The sequence below is a fragment of the Myotis daubentonii genome, chromosome 2, assembly GCF_963259705.1.
Source record: "Myotis daubentonii chromosome 2, mMyoDau2.1, whole genome shotgun sequence".
Taxonomy (NCBI): domain Eukaryota; kingdom Metazoa; phylum Chordata; class Mammalia; order Chiroptera; family Vespertilionidae; genus Myotis; species Myotis daubentonii.
In genome coordinates, this window is record NC_081841.1 from 18,862,976 (window position 1) to 18,876,034 (window position 13,059).

Genomic DNA, 13,059 nt, shown 5'->3' on the forward strand with positions numbered 1-13,059 from the left:
CAAGTTGTGCACCATCATTATGGGAAATATTTGCTTCTGGCTCCCACTCTCATGAAATAGGCTTTCTCTCAGAATTAGTGGATCCCTGCATGATCAAGACCTCCACCCCTCTTGCCCTGTGGCTCTCAACCTTGGTTGCACATTAGAATCACCTGGGATCTTTCTCTTTTTTTAATGAGAATGCTGGAGACCCCAATGGGATATCTGGGCTTTGTGATTTCGGAAAGCTACCCAGAGGATTCTAATGGGCAGCTGAGGTTTAGTCCAGGGCTTCACCCTGTGTGTAGGCGAGACAGGGAGACAAGCAGAGGTGCAGTGAGGCAATGGGGTTAAGTCTAAGCTCGCTGATGAGCATCGATTCCTTCACTTCAGTTCTTATTTTTAAAGGAATGAGAACATTTTCCACTCTGGGAGGGTGAGTGGCATTTGGTACACAGTATCTTTTAAAACCAGTCCAAAACGAGCTAAATAAACATAACGTATTCCATTTTTCCCATTTGGCCTCTTCATTCTCATTAGCACCTGCCAATGTGTTGCCATATTTTTATTTCCCTTGGCAGAGAGGGCAGATTGCTCCCTGAAGAGCATCTGCCAATCAAGAGGATGGCAGAGATGGTATGTAGATCATCAGCATCTTTCCTTTTGCTCACACAAGTGCATAAATTATCCTCCACATGATCTCCCATATCGACCCACATGTTTGGTCTCCTCAACTTAAACACCAGGCTGCCCAGCCTTTTCATGATTAACAGTCTTTTCAAAATCCTGGAAATATAGTGAGTTTCTTCTTAGTATTTAATTATAAATACATAGCACTTCATTGAAACTGGATTTTGTAAAAATGAATCCTCGGCAAATCTTTTCGTGAAATTGTTTTCTAGAAATTAGAAGGTAACATGACTGAAAGCCTAATTTACCTGCAAGTTAATCTTACTGTGCTCGGGCAAGCCTGTTAATTCTTCTAATACTCCATTCAGGGGGAAATTAAGCCACCCGCCCACTCTTTTTATCATGAAAACACTGCTTTGTGTGGCTCCTCTGTACCACTGCAATGGCACTTAACTGATAAACACTAATCCAGCCCTGTTGACATCAGTCAATTATGCCGGTGCCAAACAAAAATAGTCACTGATGGAAACATGCTGCATGAATTGCTGTTGTATCAAACTAGCCATATTGATTTCAACTCTGCTTTACAAAGACAAGCTGAAAAGGGGTTTCCAAGCAGAAAGCAAGAGGGAAAGAAGGAAGGCGATATTTCCTTTTTTAAAAAGAAAAAATTTCTCTAATTTAGAATGGATAGGCGAATCTTACCCTCCTCTCAATATAGGTGTGTGTGTGTGTGTGTGTGTGTGTGTGTGTGTGTGTGTGTGTGTTTAAGATTTAGAACCTATTTTAAAAAGCTAGGAATGTCTGTTGCTGTGGCAATAGTCATCCCCAAGACACAGCAAGACTAATAAGTTAACTAGATGCACCTAGCTCCAACCATCCAGCATAAGCTGTGAATCTAAACTGCTGAGAATCACTGGCAACTTTGCTGAGGGAGGAATGGTGCAAACTGATACACAAGGGAAGCCGATAATCCAATTTAGAAGTGCAGATTCTCATTTCAGTTTCATTGGCATGTTCATTTTGAACTAAAGGGATCTGAGCAGTAATTCTATAAACAACCAGCACTTAGAAATCAGAGGCAACAAGATTCTCTAGAGGTATAATTGCATTTAAACCAGGCAACCTGAAATTGTGTCTGCCTGGTGTAGCAGGAGAAGGGGCGGGGGGAAATCTCTCAGCTGGGAAAACTGGTGGCTGACCGAAGAACACGGAAGCTGGGCACGGCAGCCTGGGTATCTCGATATTCCCAAAAATGTGATTCAATTCAACAAAAAAATTCAACAAGGATTTTTATGGCTCCATACATTTTACATAAACTAATTGTGTAATCCAAATTTTGTAATATCAGGAGAACTAATTATAGAAAAAGACCTGGTTCAAATCACAGGTCTGCAATTTTACCATCTGTGGCAGTGGAAACTTTGCTAGGTTAACATAACCTCTCTCTAATCCGAGTTACATCATCTCTAAAATGGTGATGATAGTTGCATCTATTTCATAGGTTATGAATACTAAATGGGAGAACAGTTCATGTGTTCATCATAGTTCTCAATGTTGGCCCTCAATAGTAGTGATCTTTAATTTATCTATCCTTTCTGTTCATATTTTGAATATCAAAGAAAGATTCTTTTGCCCACAGCAATATGTACAGGCTTCATCACCAAAAGAAAGGTTCTCCAATAGAAGGAGGTGGGGGGAAATGACGTGTGGAGTTATCATTCATGACTATATGAGGACAGAGAGCTGTACAAAATTAGAATCATTCAAAGACCTGAATACCTAAAGTAGAGTTCTTCAATTTAGAGCTTTAAAAGTTACTTGAATAAACTTAAAAAAAAGTAATAATAAACCACTCTAATCAGAACTTTGCCCCACCTACTGCACCTTGTCAGTCACCAAAGACCTCTACATTCATCATTCCATCCTCCATGCTGCCCTTTCAGCTCTTGGCTTCCAGAGCACCACAGTCTTCTGGCATTCCTCCTATTCACCAGTCATGGCTCAATTGGTTTCCCATCTTCTCCCTAACCTTATAAATTGTAAGTGCCTCAGGGATCAGTCCCCAGTCCTCTTCTTCATTTACTCTCACTCCCTTGGTGATCTTGTCTAGTTTCATGGATTTCAATGTCATGTATATGGTGACACATCTTCCATTTGTATCTCTTGCCTTGACTTACCTGAACAGTGGGCTACCTACTCAATGTTCCCACTTTGGCATCTGAAAGATATCTCAAAATCAACATGTCTATGAGAGCCAAACCTCTCATTGACCTCCAGATCATGTTCTAACTAAGTCTTCTCCATCACAGTGGGTGGAAATTCCATCCTCACATTACAGACACCCTTGACCCCTCTTTCTTTCACACCCCACATCCAACCTTTTCAGAAATTCTGTGGGCCCTTCCTTCAGAATATATTCAGAATCCCATCACTTCCCACAACTTCTGATGCTGCCACCTGTTTGAGCCACCAATACTGCTTGCCTAGATAACTGTATCAGCTCCGAATGCTTTTACCTTTGCTCCCTATCACACCAGTCAGAGGAATCCTTGTAAAATAAAAATCAAATCATGCCTTTCTTCTGCTCAAAAACCTGCAATAGCTGAAGAAGAGCACTTAAATTAAGAGCTTTAAAAGGAATTTGTATGAACTAATATTAATGTTAATAATAATAGTAATAATAAACCACTCAACTCAGAAAATAAGGCCTCAGATTGTCTGACCCCTCTTACCTTCTAACATCATTCCCAATGACTCAACCTCGAATTAATTTCTCTCCAGCCACTCTAATCTTGTTATTTCTAGAAGGTACCAGGCATGCTCTTTAAGACCTTTGCTTTAACTGTGCCCATTGCCTGGCACATTTATAAATGAAAGCACAGTGATTTCATCTCAAGATACAGGGATAGATACTGACTAATATAAGACAATTAGAGCATGGCATTTAGCTGATGATAGCCACTGGTCCCTGGGTGGTAAGCTGCTCCAGTAAGACCGATAAAGAACTTTCATCCTACACTTGGAGGGTGAGTTTCTCTGGGACTTGAACAAGAACAGCATGAAGCCCATATGGCAACCATAAGCAAAAACCCCTTTATCAGGGAGCCAATGTTAAAAACCAAATTAGAGAGACAGAAAGAACCTGAGTGCCCAATGATTTTTCTGAGCCTTGGTCATACCATGACTGTAATCCATCCCATCCCTGTATTTGTAATTATGTAACATAAGGAATGTCTTTAATAATTAAGCTAGTTTGAGTGAGGTTTCTATTATTCTCAGCCAAAAGCATTCTAAAGATACAGAGGTTAGTAGAATAAAGATGTCACATATGAAAAGTAAGACTTAGGGTTGAACCAACCATGCCTACTAAATTTCACTAATACTTAGGCTATAACTACCCCACGGCCCCCTCCCCACCCCCCCCCCTTGCTCACACACACACACACACCCCTGGCTCACAAAACATGACATCCATAAAATAGGAATATTAATTCATATGTTATGTTATATCTCAACAATTAAATAACATTTTGTCAATCATCCTATGTAATAAAGAGATGCAAATGGTCGTCACACCCTCATGCTGTCATGTTTTAACGGCTCGGATACTCAACACCGAGGAGAGAGGAATGGGGACCAGCCAGGCACAAATGAGCTCACAAGAGAGAAATGGGGACCAGCCAGGCTGCGGCTCGGGAGAGGGACAAGCTGCCCACCCTGTGGTCCCAGGCACCAGTGGCTGTGCCTGCGGCCCAGGAGAGGGACAATCCGCATGCCCCACGGTCCCCACAGTCCCTTGTGCCAGCAGCTGCGCCTGCAGCCCAGGAGAGGGTCAAGCCGCCAGCCCCTTGGTCTCAGGTGCTAATGGATGTGCCTGTGCCTGCGGCCCAGGAAAGGGACAAGCTGCCTGCTCCGGGGTCCCAGGCGCCAGCACCTATGGCTGAGGCCTGGGCGAAGCCGCCCACCCATGGTCCCCTGTGGCTGCGACTGGCCCAGGTGAAGCCAGCTCAGGTCCTGGGTGCTTGCAGCCGGCCAGATGGAGGGAAGCCCGGGTGCCAGGTGCCTGAAAATGGCCAGAGGAGGGAATCCTGGGTCCTGGGTGGAGGGCAAGACAGAGGTGGTTAGGAGTGATCAGGCAGGCAGGCGGGTGAACGGTTAGGAGCCAGTGGTCCTGGATTGCGAGAGGCAGTCGAACCCTGAGGGGTCCCGGATTGGAGAGGGTGCAGGCCGGGCTGAGGGACCCCCACCCTCCGTGCACAAATTTCATGCACCGCCTCTAATAAATACACAATTGTGAAAACATTTGATCTTAGAGTGTTTCATCCTGAAGCACCAGGTAAATATTTTAGATATTAAAGGATATAGGAGCAATTCAGGTTGAGAAACTATTTATGTTAGTGAAGTCATCCTTTACACCTTCCTTCACATTCCACATTTATTCCATCTTAAAGTCCTGCAGCTCTACCTTTGAAATTGGCATAGTTTGGGACCCCTCTCACCATCCTCATTTCTGCCACCAAAAGCCGTGTCTAAGCCACCACCTTATACATTAGCATTACTTTCCATCTCTTTGTTTTCATCCTTGCTCTTTAAAGTCTATAGAGTGCAAAGTACATGAGAACAGGAATGATGTTTACAACTTTGCTTTATCCACAGGCACATGATAGACGCTCTAGTTGTCAGGAATACGATCTTAAACTAAGTCAAAGTAACATAATGTAGTATTGGTAGTATTGTTTTACTAGTACTTATGTTTGCATAATCAAACTTCCAGGCTCTTGAGAGGAAGAGCCTCATCCCCACTGTGCATTAAAGGGTGAATTCATCAGGCTTGAGGTGTACAAACCCTGCACATTCCAAAATAAGAACTGGCCCTTTACCAGCTTTTGAGAAACAATCGCTAATCCTTTCCAATATCCTGATAGGGTGTCTTTGTACACCTGGTAGAGCCTTGGGCCATGCCCAATAGTTTATGCTAACAATGTAGTTTATGTGAAGGCTTGTTTTTGTTTGCTTTGTTGTTGTTTTTCTTTTTTTTCTTTTTTTAATGCTTGCTTTTGTTTGGCTTGGGTTCTGGGTCCCATTGTATCAATTTGACTTCTGAGGGTATGGAGGATGGAGTCTGATTAGCTAAGGTCAGCCATGTGGGTGCTCCACATCTATGTGACTGATCCCAAATAAAATGCTTGGACACCAAAGCTGGGTTGAGCCTCCCTGGCTGGTAATAGTCCACAGGCATCGTCATACATCATTGCAGGGAGAACCAAGTACTGCCTATGTGATTCCACTGAGATGGGACAACTGGAAGCTAGAGCTGGCCTATCTGGGACTCTGCCCTATGTGCCTATTTCCTTTGCTGATTTTGATCTATATCTTTTTGTTATAATCAACCTTAAACATGACTATAACAGCTTTTCTGGGAGGCCTTCTAATGAATCATCAAATCTTAGGGTAGCCTTGGGGACCACGGAAACATCCAGCATTTAGCATTTTGTCTGGCATATGAAGGTGTTCAATACAGGTTGACTGAGTGACTAAATTAATGAAAAAATTAACCTAAACAATGGATCTATGCCATGTTAACTACCTATCTAAATTCTCCTTTCCTCTCCACTTTCTCATTCTGCCTCTCCCAATACATTTTCCTTTTTCTCCCACTCTAATTTAAAATACCATATATGGCTACAGTCTAGTAAAGCATCATCCCTTAAAACTATCACTAAGCATAAGAACAGTTGGTAGAAGAGTAAGATTTAGAGATCAAGACCATTTGGGTAAACAGAGCTTTGCTTCTGCAGATCACCTTTTAAGTCAGCGTTCTGCATGGGATAATTTGCTTTGCTGCCCAACTCTTGCCCTTCTGACTTGGCTTGAACTCAGCTCAGGAATGCATCATGAAGATCTGGCTCCAGCTCTTCCTCACTGTTCTGCATTGAATCAATAATAAGGGAGCTTCTTTGTTTGCATGGGATTTGACAGCCCAGTGACAGACATGACCAAGTAGCAGCCATGGCCTTAGGTTGGCTGCACTTACACTGTTCAAGTATAATGACAAGTGTATGTGTGAGATTTAACGATGGATGGTAACATTCAAGGTCTTGAGTGGGTTTCCTCTAGCCTACTCACTGGCATCTATCATTTTAATAGCCACCAAGAAAGAAAAATATGGTTCTCATTAATATCCTGAGTTTGACCTTCCACTTGTCTTAAATTGAAACTCACTTATAGCCTGGAATGCAATTGTGTCTATTAAAAGAATGGTGAAGTCTTCTTTCCTGGTGTTACTTCATTTTTCCCATGGAGTACAAAATAGAAAGGAAGAAAGTCAGGACTGAGGTCGATGGGGTTATAATGGGAGAGCTATTTCCCTTGAAGTCCCTCAAATTAAGGAGACTGTGATATATTCTGCTAGACTAGGAATTAAGGCAACTTTCTTGTGAAACCATTTAACTAAAGGACAAAAAATCATGAAAATAACCTATCATCAGAATTTGCCAGAATTAGAAGCTTATAGATTCTATGAGCAACAATCTCATAAAACTTGGTCAGAGTCCATTTCTGTTTCTTGCAACCAAAGAATCCTAAATAATAGATATTATGTACCACTTTGTTTAAGATGGATACACACTGGAATCTGTCGTAGCATGGTTTAGCAGGAGTTCCACAGACAATTATGAGTCTCCAGTGTAGTAGTAATAACCATAGTGGAGCAATTATATCCCAGTGATATTTGCCTTTCTACTGTATGTGGGTAGAAGATGGGACAAAATATTCATTGCTAAGCAAATGAACAGTGCAAACAAAGGTGAAATTTGGTCTGCTTAAGCATAAAGGCCAGCAAACTTTTAAACACTCTTAGAATAATTCTGTGTAGTATGGATGGGCTGATTTTAAAGGCACTATTGCTTTATGTACTTGAATGTAACAAATACAGAATTTCCTTACAAAACCTATAGTTCTGGTTTTATATTTTTTAAAGAAAACAACAAAATTAGATTAGATTAAGGATACTAAGCCCAGTTTAATGGTCCTTAGAATCAATTTATTTTAAAGAGAACATAGAGCCATGTCACTGGTCTTAAATAGCATCTTACTTCATCTTTTCCGAAAAGGTGTTGACGTTGTAAAAAAATAATTATTAAACATGTACTCTAGGTATTATTGAATATGATGTCTTATGAGCCATACAATCTCTACCCTCACAAGTTTCCAAATTAATTGTGAAGCCAAGGCATTGATAGGCCCATAAAAATTTAAGTTGAACAAAGGAGCAATAAGACACAGAAATTAGTCAAGAAGAGACGCAAACTCTGGTTCCTACTATGAGGGTGTCAAAACACAGCTAGAGAGACAGACAGTTAAAAATTGATCAGTATTAGCCTTCGCCAGTGTGTTTCAGTTGATTGAGCATCGTCCCATGCACAAAAAGGTCACCAGTTTGATTCCCACTCAGGGCATATGCCTGGGTTGTGGGCTTGATTCCCAGTAGAAGACATGAAGGAGGCAGCCAATCAATGTTTCTCTCTCACATCGACGACTTTCTCTCTTCTTCTCTCTCTCTCTCTCTCCCTTCCTTCCTCTCTAAAATCAATAAAAACTTATTTTTAAAAGTAGACCAGTATTAAATCAGAGCCCATGCTATATCATTGGTGTAAGAAAAAGTGATGTGAGAAAATAGAAGAAGCCATTAATATTATCTTATACATCTGTGACAGCTTCCTAGAGGAGGTTACAACAAATGTGGAACTTTAAGAATGAGCATGATTGCCCTAACAGGTTTGGCTCAGTGGATAGAGCCTCGGCCTGTGAACGAAAGGGTCCCAGGTTCGATTCTGGTCAAGGGTATGTACCTTGATTGCAGGCACATCCCCAGTAGGGAGTGTGCAGGAGGCAGCTGATGGATGTTTCTCTCTCATCAATGTTTCTAACTCTCTATCCCTCTCCCTTCCTCTCTGTAAAAAAAAATCAATAAAATATATTTTTTTAAAAAAAGGATGAGCATGATTTACTATGGAAAGGATGAGAAGGACTGACTTTTAGCCTGAGTGATTGTAGGAACAAAATTAGGACAAACTCAGCTATCTAAAGAACTGGTCAATATGCCTGGAACATGAGACATATGGGAGGATGACGACTCAGGCAAGACCATGTTAGACACATTAAAGAGAGAAGAAATTGGAAGCAGAAAGACCAATGCTTCATTCATCCATGTGCCCACCCATCTACTTTGTTGAAGAGTATTAACAATTAATGGCTGCTAGAGATTGATTCTTGGAACAGAGGTTGCAAATTCATGAGCTATGGACAAATCTGAACTCCAGCTATGTTTGGCACAGCATATTTGTTTAGTTGTTTGTTTAATTTGCACCAAATTTTCAAACAGATTCCCCATCAAAATCTAGATCGTTACCTTCTCTGAAAAATCAGATTGGGCAAAACTAGAAAGTAGATCCACATTTTCAGCCAAGCTTGAGTAGAAAATGAACCGTGGAACAAGGGACATCAATAACTAATTTCCAAAGTTCCCATCATTTATATTTTTTCCCTGAGATTTAAGCCAAGTATTAGTGGTCATGGTCATGGTGATTACACTGCTGTCTAAATTCCAGTAAAGAGCATTGTCTTTGTACCAATTTAACTATCAAAAATCAAGAAAGTAAGAGCTAAATAGAAAGAGCAGCTCATTTCAGAAAAATAGGAGAGAGCATATTTCTTTATGGAAGTGATGAAGTGTTCCACGTTTTTTGTTTGTATGTTTGTTTTTACTGAATTTATTGGGGTGATATTGGTTAATAAGACCATAGAGATTTCAAGTATACAACTCCACACCACATCATCTGCACTGTATGCTCACCACCCAAAGTCAAATCTCCTTTCACCACCATTTATCCACCCTATACTTTCTTTGACCTCCCCCTACCCTTCTTCCCCTCTAGTAATCACCATGCTGTTGTCTGTGTCTATGAGTTTTGTGTTTTGTGTTTTGTTTTTCTTAATCCCTTCACTTTTTTCACCCAGCCCCATAAACCCCGCCTCCTTTCTGACAGCTACCAGTCTGTTCTGTATCTATGAGTCTGTTTCTATTTTGTTTGTAAGTTTATTTTATTAGATTCCACATATAAGTGAAATCATGGTATCTGTCTTTCTCTGACCGTAAACAATGGAAAAATGACCTGAATAGACACTTCTTCAAAGAGGACATAGAGTTGGCAAATAGACATATGAAAAGATGCTCAGTGTCACTAATCATTAGAGAAATGCAAATTAAAACCACAGAATGGCTATCATCAATAAATTAACAACAACAAAAAAGTGTTAGCAAGGATGTGGAGCAAAGTGAAACCTCATGCAGTGTTGGTGGTAGTACAGATTGCTGCAGCCATTGAGAAAACCAGTATAATGTTGCCTCAAAAATTAAAAGTGGAACTGCCTTATGACCCAATAATTCCACTTCTGGGAATACCTGAAGAAACTCAAAACACTAATTTGAAAGAATATATGCACCCCTATGTTCATTGCGGTATTATTTACAATAGCCAAAATTTGGAAGCAGACCAAGTGTTCATCAGTAGATGAGTGGATAAAAAAGGCTGTGGTTCCTTTGCACATCTTACCTTTTGAGAGAGCATAAATGGACCTGGAGAATATTCTGTTAAGTGAAACTCTTCCATATTTATAACATAAATAATGTATCTGTGTTGAAAGAATACAGTTTAAGATGTCCTCTGTTTAGACCATCCCACCATCCTCATCTGTGTTACCTGATTTGCATTTGAATTTCTAACCCCTAAGAAAAGGGAAGTTTAAGGTAAGCCTTTAGAAGAAAGTAACCTTTGATTGAGACCTAAAGCATAAAGTTAGTTTTATAAAACCTTCTGTAACTGCTTGGTATAGTTACCCTAGATATTCACCCAAATTACCTGGATACCTGTGTTTCAACTAGTGTTTGCCTCCTCTTAGTTAATTCTACTAACCTAAGAAGTATGGCTAATGAGGAGATAGGGCCTGTATAAGTCACATACTCAGTCAGTAAATATTTATTAATCCTTTACCTATTATTACCTCTTAATCACTTGCCTATAGTTACATAAGTATAAAGACTGCTCTCTTTTGGAAGTTATTGCTACTAATATATTGGCCATTAATACTTGGCTTCATTGCCAGGGATAAAATGGAAATGATAGGGACTATGGAAAATGATTATTCATCTCTCTTGTTCAGGGGTTCATCTACTATTCAACTTTAGCTGGAAATATGGGTCCAGTTTTGCCAAATCTAGTTCTTAGCACTCTTCTAGGTTTGGGGGGCACAGCAGCAATCAACACAGATATGTACTAAAGTTGACATTCCAGGTACAGAGATAAATAATTAGATAACAAATTATAAATGATATATAATATATGATGGCACTGTGTCAATTAGTAATGCTTTTAGCTGCAAGGAAGCAAAAGTCCAAATGATGGTGGCTTAAACAGATGGAGGTTATATAACAAGAAATCATTTATGGGGTAATCCTATATAATAAAAGGCTAATATGCAAATAGACTGAACAGTGGAACAACCAGAACAACTGAACAACCAAATTGGTCGCTATGATGTGCACTGACCACCAGGGAGCATGTGTGGAGCATGGCAGGTGTTGGCCATGGTGGGATGGTGGAGCAGGTGAGCGGGGGCGTCAGACCAAGGCGGGGAGCAGGTCACTGTCATTAGGTCAAGCCTCTGATGGTTACTGAAAATTCTTTGCTCCCACGCACCGCAGTCCCCCCAGCACTCGCACCTGCTGCTGGTGCTGGCCCTGATCGAACCCGCAGCTGGCACCGGAGCCACTGCTCACACCCAGTGCTGGTGCCCGGTGCCAGTCCTGATCGCTCAGCATCATCAGTGGGTGCGAGTGGCGGCTGCTAGCCCTGATCGCCCCTGAGGGCTTCTCAACCTCCCCCTACTCCTGAGGGGTGATCAGGACAGCAGCTGCCATTCACACCCACTGCTGGTGCCGGTCCCAAGCGCTTTGTGCAGTCAGCTGGTGTGAGCGGGGCCAGCACCATCAGCAGGTGGGAGCGGGAGCAGGACTGCCAGCAGACAGGGGACCAGAGGCTGCAGTGGGAAGGACTGGCAGGGGCGCAGAGGATGGGCCGAAACCCGCCCCTGTGCCCACTGCAGCCTAGTGGCCCATAGTTCCTTTCAAGGTGCACGAAATCATGCACTGGGCCCCTAGTTTTAAAATAACAGGGCAGATATTCCTGTGGTTTTCTAGGCCTATCATTCATGGTCATATGACATATTTATGCTGTATAATAAATAAGAATTGTTTTTGGATATTAGGAGAGTGAAGAGCAAGATTCAAGGAGAACATAGATCTCTGGTTTCCACAACTGCATGGAAGCAAAAAATATTTCCCGAGATAGTGGTTATGGGGAAAAGACCAAATCTAAGAATGAAAAGTTGTCAACTAGGCTGCTAGTTATATAGCAGTGTTGTCTGAAACATAGCACATTAATGCAAGATTTTGTAAAAGAATGTGGAAAGTTAGGTCTTGTTCAGTAACTAAAGGGAGCCATGCCTTCACAAGTATATGAGAAACTGGGCCATGCAGGCCCAAGGCTAATGTAACCAGGAGACCTGCTCTTAGGCAACCTTTCATTAACTACGGTCTCCATTTGCAAAGGAGAAAAGAGCATTAACAGAAGTAAAAGCAGGATTCTGCCTTGCTTTACTTTCATGTTATTCTAAAAATGATTTAATATAAGAATACACCAATATGAATGAAGAGGAGCTCTAGGAAGGTCTAATATCAAGGGCATTAAAAATGTATGACACACTGTATATTCTCACAGGAGCCCTATCCAGAACCTCTACAGCTGATTAAATGACATAAAAATGTGATTAATAATATTGTAAATCCTGTTGATTAGAAAACTCAGGGACATATGACAGATTGACCTGACTCTTTGATTTAAGCCAATATCACTGAAATAACCGTTCACATCCTGAGAAAGAATAATGTCTTGCCTGCAGGATAGAATACAGCATCAGAAACTGCAATTGTCTTTTGAGTTTTGTTTTCATATATTAAACGCTCATGAAAAATTTTTATTTAAATATTTATATCTAGATATTGAACTCCTATCCCAGAACTGCTACTACTTCATTAACCCTTCTAAATCAGGGTTAGATGCAAAATAAAACAATAGAAAAAAAATAATGCGCCAAGATGCTAGTAGTGAAAATCTTTAGGTGGTAAGTCTGTGTGATTTTAGTTCATTTGTTTTTACAGATTTTTCCAATAGGGTATGTGGGGTGGGGAGAAGCAAATGTTTACATTAAAACAAAGAAATTAAAAAGAAAAAGTCATTTTAAAAACAAAAATGTTATAAGTGCTTTTGATGAGATCTAGACATAAAGTTCACTAAAATTTAAGTGAATCTAATGAACAACCAATGCATA